The sequence below is a fragment of the Aotus nancymaae genome, unplaced genomic scaffold, assembly GCF_030222135.1.
Source record: "Aotus nancymaae isolate 86718 unplaced genomic scaffold, 86718_ANA_hifiasm-v0.15.2.pri h1tg000010l, whole genome shotgun sequence".
Lineage (NCBI taxonomy): Eukaryota > Metazoa > Chordata > Mammalia > Primates > Aotidae > Aotus > Aotus nancymaae.
In genome coordinates this window covers 27,424,575-27,442,392 of record NW_026988421.1, presented here as the reverse complement: position 1 = coordinate 27,442,392, position 17,818 = coordinate 27,424,575, and the positions used below count along the sequence as shown (strand labels likewise).

The 17,818-nt window shown below is 41.2% G+C and overlaps 1 protein-coding gene across 2 annotated transcripts in view; it reads right to left on the bottom strand.

The window, feature by feature from the left end:
• Positions 1–17,465, bottom strand: part of NT5C2 (5'-nucleotidase, cytosolic II) — a 111,862-nt gene extending 94,397 nt beyond the window's left edge. For both annotated transcript variants that reach the window (XM_012439410.2, XM_012439413.3), the window contains exon 1: positions 17,393–17,465. The gene's annotated coding sequence lies outside the window, so the exon portion shown is untranslated. The remainder of the gene's footprint in view (positions 1–17,392) is intronic.
• Between the last annotated feature and the right edge of the window lie 353 nt (positions 17,466–17,818).

Genomic DNA, 17,818 nt, shown 5'->3' with positions numbered 1-17,818 from the left:
ACTATAAAACTTGTACACAGACCAGGTGCAGCGGTTCATGCCTATAATCTCAGCACTTTGGGAGGCTGAAGTGGGTGGATCGCTTGAACTCAGGAGTTTGAAGCCTGGGCAACATGGCAAAATCCCATCTCTACAAAAAATACAAAAATTAGTCATGATAACCCATGCCTGTAGTTCCAGCTACTTGGGAGACTGAGGCAGGAGTATCTCTTGAGCCCAGCGGAGGTTGCAGTGAGGCAGAGGTTGCAGTCAGCCGAGATTCTGCCACTGCACTCAAGCCTGGGTGACAGAAGATGACTCTGTCTCCAAAAAAAAAAAAAAAAAAAAAACCACTTGTGGACACAAGAGAAAATCTTTTTGAGTTCTGGGTTAGTCAAAATTTCCTAGATCTGACATCAAAAGCACAACTGATAAAAAAAATTGATAAATTACATTTATCAAAATTTTAAACTTCTTCTCTTCAAAGACACTAATAAGAAAATGAAGACGGGACGGGCGCAGTGGCTCACACATGTAATCCCAACACTTTAGGAGGCCAAGGAAGGCAAATCATGAGGTCAAGAGATCAAGACCATCCTGGCCAACATGGTGACACCCCGTCTCTACTAAAAATTCAAAAATTAGCTGGGTGTGATGGCATGTGCCTGTAATCCCAGCTACTCGGGAGGCTGAGGCAGGAGAATTGCTTGAACCCAGGAAGAGGAGGTTACAGTGAGCCGAGATGGTGCCACTGCACTCCAGCCTGGTGACAGAGCAAGACTCTGTCTCAAGAAAAAAAAAAAGAAAATGAAGACAAGCTACAACAAAAGAAACAATTATCAGCCTTGTGTTTTAGTGTAGGAGTCAAACAAATATATCCTATCAGGTAGTGATAAGTGGTATAAGTAAGCAAGAATATAAAGAATGACAATGGTCATAGTGTCAGAGGCATCTGAACCAGAGCAACTCCATCTTGAGTAGGGGCTAGGTAAAATAAGGCTGAGACCCATTGTGTTACACTCCAGATGGTCAGGGATTCTAAATCACAAGATGAGATACGAGGTCAGCGCAAGACACAGGTCATAAAGACCTTGCTGATAAAATATCTTACAATAAAGAAGCCGGCCAAAACCAAGATGCTGATAAGAGTGACCTCTGGTTGTCCTCACTACTATACTCCTACCAGCACAACCTTTTACCAATGCCAAGATAACATCAGGAAGTTACCTTATATGATCTAAAAAGGGGAGGCATGAATAATCCACCCTGGTTTAGCATATAATCAAGACATAACTATAAAAATGGACAAGCAGTGGCCAGGTGCAGTGGCTCATGCCTGTAATCCCAGCACTTTGAAAGGCCGAGGTGGGCAGATCACCTGAGGTCAGGAATTCAAGACCAGCCTGACCAACATGGTGAAACCCCATCTCTACTAAATACAAAATACAAAAAATTAACCAGGTGTGGTGGTATGCACCTGTAATCCCAGCTACTTGGGTGGCTGAGGCAGGAGAATCGCTTTAACCCAGGAGTCGGAGGTTGCAGTGAACCGAGATCGCGCCATTGCACTCCAGCCTGGGCAACAAGAGCGAAGCTCTGTCTCAAAAACAAACAAAAAAAAGACAAGTAGCAGCCCTTGGGACTGTTCTGTCTATGGAGTGGTCATTCTTTTATTCTTCTACTTTCTTAATATACTTGCTTTCACTTTATGGACTTGCCCCGAATTCTTTTTTACATCAGATCTAAGAACCCTCTCTTGGGGTCCGGATCGGGATCCCTTTCCAGTAACAATACTGTAGGTAGGAAAACCATGGAAAGCCTCTGTGAGGAGGTAATATGTGTTCAGAGACCCGAGTAAAGTGAGGGAGTGATATACAAAATAAAGCAAATAACAACTGCACACAGTGGCTCACATCTATACTCCCAGCTACTTGGGAGGCCGAGTTAGGAGGATCCCTTGAGCCCACGAGTTTGAGGCTGCAACGAGCTATAATCACACCACTGAACTTCAGCCTGGGTGACAGAGTGAGACACAATCTCTAAACAAAACAATAAAACAAACAATAAATCAACCTACCACAGGGTTGGCATATACAAGACATATTAATCTGTTTTACGTATTACAGTTTATATGCACATGCAAAAGATTTAGAATATTTTATTCTCTTAGGAGGTTAAAATATTGTCTCTCCAACCCTATTTGTGTACTTAACTTGTTCTAAGTCCCTCTTCATGGCTAACAGAGGACTTAAAAAACTAAAGCAAAATTCTATTTACATATTGTTTCCATTAGAATGTGTTCGCTCTCTCTCCTATTGGGAGGAAAAAGACAAGCTATGGTTTGGGACAAAATATCTGCAAACATATTTGACAAAAGGACTTGTATCCAGAATATATAAAGAGCTCTCAAAATGCAGTAGTAAGATAAATAATCCAATTAAAATACAGGCAAAAGATATGCACAGACATTTCATCAAAGAATATATACAAAGGGCATATAAGTACATGAAGGGATGTTCAACATCATTTGTCACTAGGGAAATGCAAATTAAAAACACAGTAAGATACCATTATATGCATATTTGAATATTTAAAATTAAAAAGACAGACAATATCAAATGTTGTTGAAAATGTAGAGCAGCCTGAATTCTACTACACTGCTGAAAAGAAAATAAAAATGGCACAAGCATGCTGGAAAAGTTTGCCATTTCTTTAAAACTTAGACATTTATCTATCATATGTCCCAGCCTTTTTAATTTTAAGTAATCGTCCAAGAAGCCAAGGCACAGTGGCTCACGCCTGTAATCTCAATACTTTGGGAGGCCAAGATGGCAGGACTGCTTAAACCCAGGAGTTCAAGAGCAGCCTGGGCAACATGGCAAAAAGTGGTCTTTACAAAAATTGAAAAATTAGCTGGGAATGGTGACACAAGCCTGTGGTTCCAGCTACTTAGGAGGCTGATATGGAGGATCACCTGGGCCCAAGAGGTTAAGGCTACAATGAGCCAAGATCATTTCGTGCCATTGCACTCCAGCCTGGGCAACAGAGATCCTGTCTCAAAAAAAAAAAAAAAAAAAAAACGAAAACTTACACACAAATGTTCATAGCAGCTTTGTAATGGCCAGAAAACTCATACACATACGTTAAAAGCACCTTTGTAACGGCCAGAAACTACAAACAACCCAAATGTTATCAACAAGTGAATGGATAAAAAAATTATGGTACATCTGTACAATGTAATACTACTATGCAATATAAAGAAATAAAGTATTTATATGCAAAACATTAAAAAATTTATAATAATTACACTGAGTGAAAGGAGACAAAAGGAGTACATACTGTATGATTCCACATATACAAAATCCTAGAAAACGCAGACTACTACGACAGAAAGCAGATCAGTGGTTCCCTGGGGTAGGGAGGTCAAGTAGAGAGAGAGAGGAGATATTATTACAAAGGAGCCCAGGAAAACTTTTGAGGAGAAGGGTTGATACGCTCAGTATCGTCCATTATGGTGAGGGTTTCATGGGGCATGTGTGAGTGTGTGTGTGTATGTGTATGTGTGTATATCTAACATATACATGTTAAATATATATAAAATATATATAACATATACATATATACGTGTTAAATACATATAACATATATATTTAACATATATATGACATACATATATTTAACACATATATATGTTAAAACTTATTATAGGCCAGGTGCAGTGGCTCACGCCTGTAATCCCAGCACTTTGGGAGACCTGAGGTCGGGAGCTCGAGACCAGCCAGACCAACGTGGAGAAACCCCATCTCTACTAAAAATACAAAATTAGCTGGTCGTGGTGGCGCATGCCTGTAATCCCAGCTACTCAGGAGGCTGAGGCAGGAGAATCGCTTAAACGCCGGGGACAGAGGTTGTGGTGAGCTGAGATCGCGCCATTACATTCCAGTCTGGGCAACAAAAGCGAAACTCTGTCTCAAAAAAAAAATTATATACTCTGTGCAACTTATGGTATACCAATTATGCCTCAATAAAACTGTTTTTCAGCCAGTGGCAGTGGCTTACACTTGTAATCCCAGAACTTTGGGAGGCCAAGGTGAGTGGATCACTTGATATCAGGAGATCACACCACTGTACTCCAGCCTAGGCAGCAGAGCAAGACTCTGTCTCAAAAAAAAATTTTTTTCACAGGCAAAACATGCAGTTCCCTTCACCACTACCATCACCCTCCCCCAAAGAAAGGAAAACAGCTGCTCCAACAGCTCTAGGCAACTGCTGAAAACAGGAAGCAAAGAGCAACTGAAACTGTAGGGTAACCCTGGTTAGCAGTCTGCCCTGAATATTCTTTCCCTCAAAATGATGTGCCAATAAAATGCTGATAGCCACATGTAATAAGACCACTATCTTTAAATTACAATGAAAGCAAATGTTATCCCTCTCATAATTACCCTCCCATTACTTAACATAATGTTAAGAAAAGTTCAAGAACTACGATGTAGTATAGTAATATTCTTCATGCCCAAATTGATAAAAGTATATAAATAGCAGTCAGGGCCAGGCGTGGTGGCTCACGCCTGTAATCTCATTATTTTGGGAGGCTGAGGCGGGCGGACTGATCAGAGGTCAAAAGATCCAGACCATCCTGGCCAACATGGTGAAACTCCACCTCTACTAAATATACAAAAATTTGCTGGGTGTCGTGGCGCATGCCTATAGTCCCAGCTACTTGGGAGGCTGAGGCTGGAGAATAGTGGAAGTTTCAGTGAGCCCAGATCACTGTACTCCAGCCTGGTGACAGAGCAAGTCCCCATCTCAAAAGAAAAAAAAATAGCAGTTGGCACTTATTTTCATGACAATTCCACATTAAGACAAAATGCCATGCTGCCAGAGTTATATGCTAGTAAATGCCCTTTAAAAAGTCATTTTAGTCTGGGTGCAATGGCTCATGCCTGTAATCTCAGCACTTTGGGAGTCAGAGGCAGGCAGATCACCTGAGGTCAGGAGTTCAAGACCAGCCTGGCCAACATGGTGAAATCCCATCTCTACTAAAAATACAAAAATTAGCCGGATGTGGTGGCAAGCCCCTGTAATCCCAGCTACTCGGGAGGCTGAGACAGGAGAATCGCTTGAACCCAGGAAGTGGAGGTTGCAGTGAGCCAAGATCGAACCACTGCACTCTAGCCTGGGCTACAGAGCAAGACTCCATCTCAAAATAATATACTTGGAATTTATAAGTTTTATAATCAACCATTCATTTTCATGCTAAGAACACTGCCCTAAAACTTAAATGGAAAGAATAATTTTGAATAATTTCTTCAAATTTTCTCACCAGCCTGAAGCTTATTTTGGTCTCTAAATACGACAACTTTTATTACATGTTACATATATTAAAGTAGTTTACAAAAAAAGAAAAGTTAAAGCTATATCCTCAATTTGTATACTTCATATTGTACTAAATAACCACATTTTATACCGTCTTTGATAACCCTGTTCCTTGAGAGATGAACAAGTAAAATCAATAAAGTATAGTAGTTAGCCACTGGTTTTATCATTATATTGTGGTGAAGGGTCCTCTCTGTAACACAGCCAGCCACAAATCAACTTATTTACAAATACATCCCCTTAAAAACACAGAGAGTCAGATTCAAGCTTAATTTATCCACCAGTACTGCTGAAAAACTAAACCCTCATATTTGTAGTTAACAGTGTCACCTATAACTCAAAGAACAGCACTGTAAAATAAACTATAGCTTTTTAAAGTATTTTTGTAACCTTTACTCATTCTCATCACAAAATACATGGAAGGATATATATATGTATATATATGTGTGTATGTATATATATATATGTGTGTGTATATATATATACACACACACACACATATATATACATATATATATAAAATACTTTAAGAGGGGGTGGGAGGAGGGTGAAGGATTAGAAATTACCTAATGAGTACAACGTACAGTATTCAAGTGATGGTTACACTAAAAAGTCAGACCACCACTATGCTATATATCCAAAACTATACCCCCTAAATCTAAAAAAATTAAAAAATAAAATGGTTTAAGATGAAGAAATGCCTATTTTTCCAAAAAAGACTTCTTAAAACTGTTGCATTTAAATTATGTTAAATGTTTCATTATCTCTCATCATCTTTTAGATAGTTCATGATAAATAAATTTTTTTTGTTTTTTTTTGAAACAGAGTTTCACTCTTGTTACCCAGGCTGGAGTGCAATGGCACAATCTCGGCTCACTACAACCTCCACCTCAAAGATTCAAGCGATTCTCCTGCCTCAGCCTCCCAAGTAACTAGGACTATAGGTGTGTGCCATCACACCCAGCTAATTTTGGATTTTTAGTAAAGACAAGGGTTCACCATGTTGGTCAGGCTGGTCTTGAACCCCTGACCTCAAGTGATCCACCTGCCTCCCAAAGTGCTGCGATTACAGGCGTGAGCCACTGTGCCTGGCCTCTAAACAAGTTTTTTTTTTTATTTTTCACTTAATTATTTTCATTCAGAGGTCTTTAAGTCATTCATCCCAAATTTTACTACACGTTCCTGTCAAAGGCCAACACTCATAGTTCACGCACCAAAATCATTCAGATGGTTAACAAACTCCAACTAATAAAATTGCACTTACCTACCCACATACATCACTCACTGTCCTCTTACCCTGTTTTACTTTTGTTTTTTGCACATAACACTTACATTTGACAGTTTGCATTCTGTCAATCTCTCCAAAATATAAGCTCCATAAGTGAGAGGAGTATTTTACTTGCTGCTCTACCCCCAGCATCTTGCACAGTAGACTTAACCAACAGAAATAAATAAACTATCAAACCCCTACACATGGGGCTCTTTGCTTTCCAGAAGCCTATTTTTGTGGAAGCCTGAAAATGTAAGAATAACTGCACAAGTCTCTTTTAACGCTCTAAATGAACCTTTGCGAAATCTTACTCTTGGTTCACAAATGCGTAAGATTCTTGGCTTGATTAACATAATATTTTGCTAACATTTCAACATCAGGCCTTGGAACAAAAGGTTCCTTGTTCTCTGAAGGAAAAATAATAAAGCTGAGAAGAGATCTTGTCCACTGAGAAATGCAGTACCTGTTGCCTTGACAATTTGTTTTTCTCCTTCAAGCAGCTACGTGCTCTTATCTGTAGTCTGAAATTGTAACTAGAAACTACAAATTTATTTCATCTGTTCCTAAAGTTTTGAAAATATACAAAAAAGACTGGAATTTTGCTATGTTCTCATCAACATTCTATTGCTACTACCCTGCCATATCATACAGAATGCTATATATTTGTTTTACATCAATAAATTAAGGTTGCTTCTAACGGAATGTTTTGAATACCAGACCTTCAACAATAGCAGTTATTGACACAAAGGAACAAGAGAACATGTAAGGAAAACATTTCAAAAGATTGAGCTATTTCTTCAAAACGTTGCCATAATTAACTGAGGTCTTCAAAAGCATAAAGGTATAAATGAAGCTGTACAATTCTTACATTCAGATGATATATAATACTTTGCACCTTTAGTAATGATTCCTGAATATTCCTTTAACAAACAAACAAAAAAAAAATAGCAGGGCAAGGCAGAGTAGCTCATGCCTATAATCTCACCACTCTCGGAGGCCAAGGCAGGCAGATCCATTGAGCTTAGAAGTTCGAGACTAGCCTAGGCAACATGGCAAAACCCCCATCTCTACAAACACATGCAAAAATTACACAGGCACAGTGATGGGTGCCTGTACACCCAGCTACTTGGGAGGCTGAGGTGGGAAGATCGCTTGAGCCAGGAAGACAGAGGTTGAGTGAGCCAAGATCATACCACTGCATTCCAGCCTGGGAAACAGACAAAAACCCTGTCTCAAAAAAAAAAAAAAAAAAAGGGCAGGTAAAAAACTGCTTTATTTCAAAAAGAACCCATTAGCTTACCAATAAACTCCTGCTCACCATTCAACTTGGTTTAGCTCTTGATTTTCCTCTTACAAAGTAATTTAAAAAGATAAAATTGGAAAGGCAGAAATAATCACCACAGTATTTCTACCTTGCAATATATAAATTCATGCTTAAGGTTTAGTCCACCTATTTGATTAAAATTCAGAGATATGCATGAGTTCACTGCCTTAATAATGTTAACGTAATAGCTGACATTTATTGAGTGCTTACTATTTTTCATCTATGATTCTAAGCAGTATAGCACATATTTTAACTCACTAACTTTTCACAACAACCCTGTATGTTAGGTACTATTATCCTCATTTTACGAAGAAGTAGACAGGAAAGAGAAGTTAGATAATTTGAAGTCATAGAATTATACTGTGGCTAAGAGTACAGATTCTGGAGCCACACTGCCTGGGTTCAAACTCTGGCTCTAAGCTGGGCGCAGTGGCTCACACCTATAATCCCAGCACTTTGAGAGGCCAAGATGGGTGGATCACGAGGTCAGGAGTTCAAGACCAGCCTGGCCAAGATGGTGAAACCCTGTCTTTACTAAAAAAAAAAAAAAAAAAAAATTAGCTGGATATGATGGTGGTCAGTGTAATCCCAGCTACTCGGAGGCTGAGGCAGAGAATTCCTTGAACCTGGGAGGCGGAGGTTGCAGTGAGCCAAGATTGCACCACTGCAGTATAGCCTGGGCGACAGAGTGAGACTAGGTCTCAAAAAAAAAAAAAAAAACCTGCCTGTACCACCAACTAGCTCTATGACTAAGTAAATTATAAGCACTATAGTTTCTTCTACTGCAAAATAGGCAGAGCTGGAACAAGAATGTAAGGTGCTAAGAACAGTGGCTGAGACATGGAAATTGGTCAATAAACTGTTTATAATGCTTGAGTGCAAGATGTCTGAATACTTGAGGCCTCAGCACAGTACAGTACTTTATGTTTGAAGGAACATGTAACAGGTTTCTACTTTTGGAGTCAAAACATCAGAGTATATATTATATGTCAGAGGCTGTAGCAATTACACACATTTATGGTGTCAATTAAAGTATCCTAAATCTAAGGACAGCTATAGCCAATTACACACATTTATGGTGTCAATTAAAGTATCCTAAATCTAAGGACAGCTATAGCCAATTACACACATTTATGGTGTCAATTAAAGTATCCTAAATCTAAGGATAGCTATAGCTATAGGTTTGTTTCTCTTCTTCCTGGAAGCTCTTAGACCTACAGAGAATTATTTCAAGATCTATTTCACCAAACCTACTTCAAAAGTAAATAAGTAATTCAAGGCATAATTCAAGGATTAAAAAATGGCATTTACTGACTTCAGATTTGTAAAAGATTCTAATGTCAGGCTGGGGGCGGTGGTTCATGCCTGTGATTCCAGCACTTTGGGAGGCCAAGGTGGACAGATCACCTGAGGTCAGGAATTCAAGACCAGCCTGGTCAACACGGCAAAACCCCGTTTCTACTAAAATACAAAAATTAGCCAGGCACAGTGGCACACACCTGTAATCCCAGCTACTAGGGAGGCTGAGGCAAGAGTATCGCTTGAACCCAGGAGGCAGAGGTTGCAGTGAGCTGAGATCACGCCACTGCACTCCTGCCTGGGCAACAGAGAGACTTCATCTTAAAAAAAAAAAAAAAAGGTTCTGATGTATACTCTCCAAGCCACAGCTTGGTCTTATTTACACAGCATGATACAGGTTAAGTGCTTATTAAAATAACTTAAAAATTCTTATAATTTTGATACAGAATGTTCGAGCTATGTCAGTCTACATACCATTATTCTAGCTGGTTTACTTAGCAGCTCTGAAACAAACTAGATAGAGATACACAAATGTCTCACTAGATTCTAATATGATTGCTTTAAAAAGTGCACAAAATGTTTTTCAAGGATAAATAGTCAAATACATGTACTACTCATCTTTAAAGGCAAATGAGACAAAATAGTGTGGAAAAGCAGAAATCTGTAAAATATTTATACTAAAATGAATCAAAAATGTCATTTTCTACAATATTCTGACCCAAAATTAGAGCATAACAAAAGCATGTCCTGTCCTTAAGAATTTAGAGGATAGCCGGGCAAGGGGGCTCACGCCTGTAATCCCAGCACTTTGGGAGGCCGAGAAGGAAGGATCACGAGGTCAGGAGTTTAAGACCAGCCTGGCCAACATGGTGAAACCCCATCTCTACTAAAAAAATACAAAAATTAGCTGGGCATGGTGGTGCATGCCTGTAATCCCAGCTACTCCAGAGGCTGAGGCAGAATTGCCTGAACTGGAACTCAAGAGGTGGAGGTTGCAGTGAGCTAAGATTGCACCACTGCACTCCAGCCTGGGCTACAAAGCAAGACTTCGTCTCAAAAAAAAAAAAAAAAAGAATTTAGAGGATAAGTTTATGGCAAACACAATGGTAGAAAAAGAATGTGTAACACAAACACTAAATGATCATATTAAAGATAAACTAAGCAGAAAAAATAAACACTGTCAATAAATCTAAATGTGAAAAAGCACAACCATTCAACTTACAGAATATAGAGATGAACAGCCTTATAGATTAAAGGTAGAGAAGGTTTTCTTGCATAAAAGACAAAAAATGCAAATCACAAAGAAAAAGATGGACAAATTTGACCATATTAAAATTTAAAGCTTACCCCTACCAAATACATTTAATCTGAATTGAATCTAAACATGAGGAAATGATCAGATAAAGCCATATTGAAGGACACTCTGCAATACCACTGGCCTGGACTCTTTGAATATATCCATATTAAGAAAACAAACAGGCCAGGCATGGTGGCTCACAACTATAATCCCAGCACTCTGGGATGCAGAGGCAGGAGGATCACAAGGTCAAGAGATGGTGACCATCCTGGAAATATGGTGAAACCCTGTCTCTACTAAAACTACAAAAATTAGCTGGGTGTGATGGTGCGCACCTGTAGTCTCAGCTACTCAGAAGGCTGAAGCAGAATTCCTTGAACCCGAGAGGCGGAGGTTGCGGTGAGCCAAGATCATGCCACTGCACTCCAGCCTGGGTGACAGAGCAAGACTCTGTCTCAAAAAAAAAAAAAAAAAAGAAAGAAAGAAAGAAAAGGAGGGAAGGAAAGAGAGAGAATGAAAACAAAAAGCTGGGAAGTTGTTGTAGATTAAAAGTAAACAAAGGAACATGACAACTAAATGCAATTCATGATCCTTGACTAGATCCTGGACCAGGAGTAGGGGTGGGGAATAGCTATAAAGGTCATTACTGAGACAACTAAGAAAATTTTAATATAAACTGAACATTATGGAATAATGCTGAAACCATGTTACATGTGATAACTGTACTATAGTTTTGTAGGACATCCTTGTTCTTAGAATACTGAAGTAGCACTTTTGAGAGATGAAGTGTCATGATGTCTGCAACTTTTGAATGGTTCTAGAAAAAATGTATATATAAAAGATAAAGTAATATGGCAAAATGTTAACAATTAAATCCAGATGAAAGATAACATAGTAATCATTGAACTATTATTGCACCTTTCTATAGAACCTTAAATTTTTCAAATAAAAAAGTTGAAATAAAAATGCAAAACTGGCTGGGTGTGGTGACTTATGTCTATAAATCCCAGCACTTTGGGAGGCCAAGGTGGGAGGATCACTTGAGTCCAGGAGTTTAAGACCAGCCTGGGCAAGAAAGACCCCATCTCTTAATTTAAAAAAAAAAAAAACAGGTAAAGCTGTTGGACAAAAAGTAATGAGAAAGCACACATTGCAGAAATATATGCAATATAAAATAACAATTAGTATAAACAGCTACAAACTAATGATACAAAAGCAAACAAGCCAATAGAAAAATGATGTCTATCAATACGAAATTTACAGAAAAGGAAACCTAAATGTACAAATAAATTGATGCAAAGAAGCTCAACCTCACTAATAACCAGGGAAGGACAAATTAAACCCAGCAGAGTGGCAAAAATGTAAAAGTCTGACAATATCGAATGTTTGCATGGATATGGCAAAATGGAAGCTCTCCCAACCTGCTAATGGGTATTTGTATTTAGTATTCTGGAAAGTAATTTGCCCTTATCTAATAAGGTTAAAGATGCTCAGCTGGGCGCGGTGGCTCATGCCTGTAATCCCAGCACTTTGGGAGGCTGAGGTGAGTGGATCATCTGAGGTTGGGAGTTTGAGACCAGCCTGACCAACATGGAGAAACCCCGTCTCTACTAAAAATACAAAAATAGCCAGGTGTGGTGGCCCATGACTATAATCCCAGCTACTTGGGAGGCTGAGGCAGGAGAATCACTTCAACCCTGGGGGACAGAGGTTGCAGTGAGCTGAGATCGCAACACTGTACTCTCCAGCCAGGGAAACAAGAGCAAAACACCATTTCAAAAAAAAAAAAAAAAAAAGGCGGGGCATGGTGGCTCACATCTGTAATCCCAGCAGTTTGGGAGGCTAAGGCTGGTGGATCACAAGGTCAAGAGATCGAGATCATCCTGGCCAACATGGAAACCCCGTCTCTACTAAAAAAAAAATACAAAAATTAGCTGGGCGTGGTGGTGAGCGCCTGTAGTCCCAGCTACTTGGGAGGCTGAGGCAGGAGCATTGCTTGAACCCAGGAGGCAGAGACTGCAGTGAGCCGAGCTTACACCACTGCACTCCTGCCTGGTGCCTGGTGACAGAGCAAGACTCTGTCTCAAAAAAAAAAAAAAGATGCTCTCTTTGGATCTACTACTAAGAAAAAAAAAAAAATGCTCATACCCTACAACCTAAGAATTTCCTAGCCTTAGAATTCTCTCTCAGAAGTAAACAACACCTCCATGAATGCCTATTACAGTGTGGCTAATAACAGCAAAGAGTCAGAAATAACTAAATATCCATAAACAAACCACAGTTTATTCATATAATGGAATATAGCAACCAAAATGAATAAACATTAACATGGATATATATCAAAAGCAATGTTGAACAAAAAAGCATGTTACAGAATCATGTTTATTGAACAAAGGTTTGTGTGCACTTTAATGGATACCTAAAGATTAATAAAAGTACAAAAATGTAACGGGAATAATAATTAATTGACAGTGGGAGGAGAGAAGGGAGGGAAAGACAAGGCAATAGGATCAGCAAGGATTCAAATCAGCTTTAACTTTATCTGCAATGTTTTATAAAGAAAAGCCAGGCTGAGTGAAGTGGCTCACGCTTGTAATCCCAGCACTTTGGGAGGCCAAGGCGGGTGGATCACAAGGTCAAGAGATTGAGACCATCTTGGCCAACATGGTGAAACCCCAAATACAAAAATTAGCTGGGCGTGGTGGCAAGTGCTTGTAGTCCCAGCTACTCGGGAGGCTGAGGCAGGAGAATTGCTTGAACCCAGGAGGCAGAGGTTGCAGTGAACCGAGATGGCACCACTGCACTCCAGCCTGGAAAAAAAAAAAAGAAAAGTCAGCCAGGTGCGGTGGCTCACGCCTACAATCCCAGCACTTTGGGAGGCCAAGGTGGGCAGATCACCTGAGGTCAGCAGTTTGAGACCAGCCTGACCAACATGGTGAAACTCTGCCTCTACTAAAAATATAAAAATTAGCAGGGTGTGGTGGTGCACGCCTGTAATCCCAGCTATTCAGGAGGCTAAGGCAGGAGAATTGCTTGAACCCAGGTTTCAGTGAGCCGAGATCATGCCACTGCACTCCAGCATGGGCAACAAAGTGAGACTCTGTCTCAAAAAAATGAAGAAAAAAAAAAAGAAACTCCATTAAACCAAGGAGCCTATAAAAATGTATGTTCCACTGGGCATCTGTAATGAAAACATGCTGATACTCAACAAGCTTACTGGTTTTTTTTTTTAAGTCATTAAATTTCAGGCAGCAGATTTCAGTCTTCTCTTTCCAAACAGATATTACAAGCAGGCTCTTTGATCTCACACTTTTTTTTTTTTTTTTGAGATGGAGTCTCACCCTGTCACCCAGGCTGGAGTGCAGTAGCACGATCTTGGCTCACTGCAACCTCCACCTTCTGGGTTCAAGCAATTCTCCTGTCTCAGCCTCCCAAGTAGCTGGGATTACAAGTGCCTGCCACCATGTCCAGCTATTTTTTTTTTTTTTTAATTTTTAGTAGAGACAGTTTCACCATGTTGGCCAGGCTGGGTGTGAACTCCTGACCCCAAGTGATCTGCCCACCTCAGCCTCCCAAAATGCTAGGATTACAGGCGTGAGCCACCGCACCCAGCCAGCCCATCTCACACTCTTGATAATGTTTCCCCATCAAGACAGACACACAGAAGGTAAGGACAAATAGTTCATCATTGTCCAAGTCAATTTAATCTTTCTGATTCTGTATTCCTCCTGAAAAGGGAGTAGTTCTGCTACCCTGTTGGCAATTTTGCTATTTTTATTGATCTGCTGACAAAGTTGTTTTCTACAAACACTGCAAACTTTGGCAACCAATCATTATAGAATGCAATCAAACTTCAATAGTAAACATCATAAAATTCTTACTGGGTCAATTGGCAAAGACCTTAACACTCCACGACAATTTGCTACCAACTTCCTTAAAGTAAGTAACTTTTGCCAGGCGTGGTGACTCATACCTGCAATCATAGTACTTTGGGAGGCTGAGGCAGGTGGATCACCAGGTCAGGAGATCAAGACCATCCTGGCCAACATGGTGAAACCCCCATCTCTATTAAAAAAATGAATAAATAATTTAAAAAAATTTTTAAAAACAAATAACTTCTGCAGTTCTAAACCTACAAAAAAAAAAAAAAAGAAAGAAAGAAAGAAAGAAAAACCAATTACTTACTGAAAAAAAAGAGGAGTACCTTACTTCATTCACTCTGCTTTAATTGCAAAGAATCCATGTAGCATACGTGTAAACTGCTTACCACAATCTCCTTCCAGCTTTACCTCAGACTATTACTCTACCAAACCCTTTCAGTGAGAACAGTCTATTAATCATACCCTCAATACATCGAATTATCTTTTCCCTACTTTGAAGTGTCACCTTCTGTTTTTCCTGATTCCCATCAAGCTGCACTAATATTCCTTCACTCTGAACAAAAAAATCTAACATTTATAGAGAACTAAATGTGTGCCAGTATCACTTCAACTGAATTATTCTATTTAATCCACATAACCCTGTAAAATTTGTTCTATTTTTCCCTTCTCAAGGTGAGAGAAACTGGGTGAGCCTGTCTAAGGTTAACTGAGTTCCCCAAGGTTGCATGATGTAGCAAGCCAGACTACAAAATCCAGGCCCTTAAATAAATGCAATGTCTCCTGGCTGAAAGTATGACTGCCTTTACTGCTCATATATCACTCAACGCATGCCTTGTGATAGTTTAACATTTTGTGTTAGATGTCTAAAGCTCAAAATATTACATTTATTCCACAAAAATTTACAAAGTGCCTGTGTGCCAGGCATTGTTAACTACTGGGGCACATTACAGAGCATCTACAAATGAAGAGTAGATGAATTCTCTAGATACATGGACATCCCAGAAATTTAGATAAGTGAAAAATCTCCAATAATACGTACACAACAACTGTAACTAGATAAAAACCCATGTCTATGTAAGTATTTTAAAAGAGCATAGTCACAACATGATAAAAGTTGTGGGTTTTGTTTTGGGGGTTGTTTTTGTTGTTTACTATTTCATTGAATTAAACTTTTGGTAAGATAATTAAGCAATAAAAATACTTTTTTAAAAAAACGAGTTTTATGTATTCCTCTTTCCCCATAAAACAGCAGAAATAGCCTAGAGACAGATTAATGAGCACCTCTCTGCCTAACATTCTACTGTAAGCTGGCTTTCCTTAGGAAGATATGATGTCTTCTGGTTAAGGCTAGCAGATACTAAAAGGGAATACTATCTATATAAATCTTACAATTACAAACTTCGGAAACTTGTAGCTGATTATAAATTTTCATACAATGGCATCAAACCTTAGAACTGAAAACAATCTTGCAGAACATCTTTTTCAGCCCCGTTTATTTTACAGTTGTTGGTTAATAAATCCTAAAACCTTAATTCTGGGTCAATGAGAGTGATGCAGCTACCTAGACTGCTGAAATGTAGTGGTTTATACTGCAATGAAAATGTACTTCAGAAATAAAGTCTGTGTATGCTAGTATCAACCCTGCATGTGGAGTTTTTAATTACTAACCAGATATGTTATCTTGAACTTAACCATTTTTGTTACTTTTTCACTCTCAGTTCACATCTTTCCTTTTTTCTTTTTTTCACTTTTCAAACTTAACACTTTTAGGCCTGTATGCCTTCATCTGGATAAATTCTAACCGTTGTTGAAAAGCGACGTGGTAAATATTTTTAAAACCTAAAGCCTTCTGTACGCAATAACATTACGTTTTCATGATAAATGACACAGTTTCAATACTCTCCTTTTCACATTCCAGTCAGCTGTTTGCATCCGTTGCTTTAAGAGGGAAAATGAACAGTCTACAGACACTGGGAACCAAGTTCAGCTCAATCCTGAAGAACCCATCCGCCCCCGGACGCGCGCGCGCACACACCCCCCTGTAATGGTTGACTAGTCATTTCGGGGCACTACTCCCGTCAGACATCAAGGCCCTAAAGCTGAAAGCCCAAGAAAACGTCGATTCTGACAGCAGTGTCTACCTACTGCTTTTAGAAGCTGTAGTCTGCCGGAGTCAAACCCCCAAAACGTTCTTACAACGTTCAGGCCTCAGATCGGCATCTCGCCCTCTCCGGTTTCAGGGACCCCGAAAAAAGGAAAGGACTAGGCCGCCACTGAACGGCTGAGCCCCCTGACCAGAGCTGTCTGGACGTTTTTTGTGGCGACTTGCAATTCGCTGTGACCTTTCCAGGAAGTGCTGCACACGGGCGTGTGGCAAGCGAGCTGGCCGTTTCTCGTGGTTCTGCTAAAACGCTGTCAACCTGGCGCCCCACCACAGAGGCCCGCCAGCTTCTCGGGGGGCGACCGAGGGAGCGCAGGGGGCGGGAAGGCCATTACAAGGGGCGAAAGGACGGCCTTAGGGGTGGCCGGGGACAGCCAGGAATGGGCTGGAGAACGAGAGCAGGACTGAGGAAAGGGGTACTACCCGCGTGAGGAAAGGGGGGTACCAGGCGGAAACCGGCGAACGGCCGCGCTCACAGGCTGAGGCGGGGTCTCAGAGAGCCGGCGGCTGGGAAACAATGGCGCGAGCGTGACGTGGGCCGGAGGCGTCGCCGCGGCGCGGAGGAAGGGGCTGCCATGGGGCGGGGACCGCACCCAGGGAGTGAGGAGGCGTGCGGTGTCCGCGGGCGCGCGGGCAGAGTCTCGGCCTAAGGAGAGGGGACTGGGGGCCACGGTGCCTGGGGGCCGGGGACGGAGGCAGGCGGCGGCCGCTGCCCTGAGGTCACGCGCTTGGCCGCGCACCTCCTCACCTCGCTCCCCGCTCGCCAGCTCCTTCCCCACCCGCCCGTGGGTCCCGCCGCACTCACCGGCCCGAACGCACAGCAACAATCCCAGCGCGCAACTGCCGCAACCGCTCCAGCGCACGCCCTCCCCGCCCCCGCCGCCCGGCGCCGCCCTGTGCCGCCCCCTGCGCGCGCCTGGCCAGGGACGGGCGCGCTGTTCCTTCCCCCAGTTCCGCCGCAGAGCTCGGAGACGCCGACGCTCCCTGACCGCGCTGCGTCTGTCCCTCCCGCGGGTCTGGAGATCTTCAAACAACGGAACACCGGCTTTCACCTTGTGGCGGTGACGCACATTGACAACCCTTCCATCTCCGTTAGGGCTCCTCCCTTGGCATTCTGTCTGCGCCCCTCAGCCGGGCTCCGGGCTACCCTCTCCACAGCATCTCATTCCGACGAGGCTTTCCCTTGGGAGGAGAGGGCATCCTTTTTCCCGTCACAGAATGTTCTAGTCTA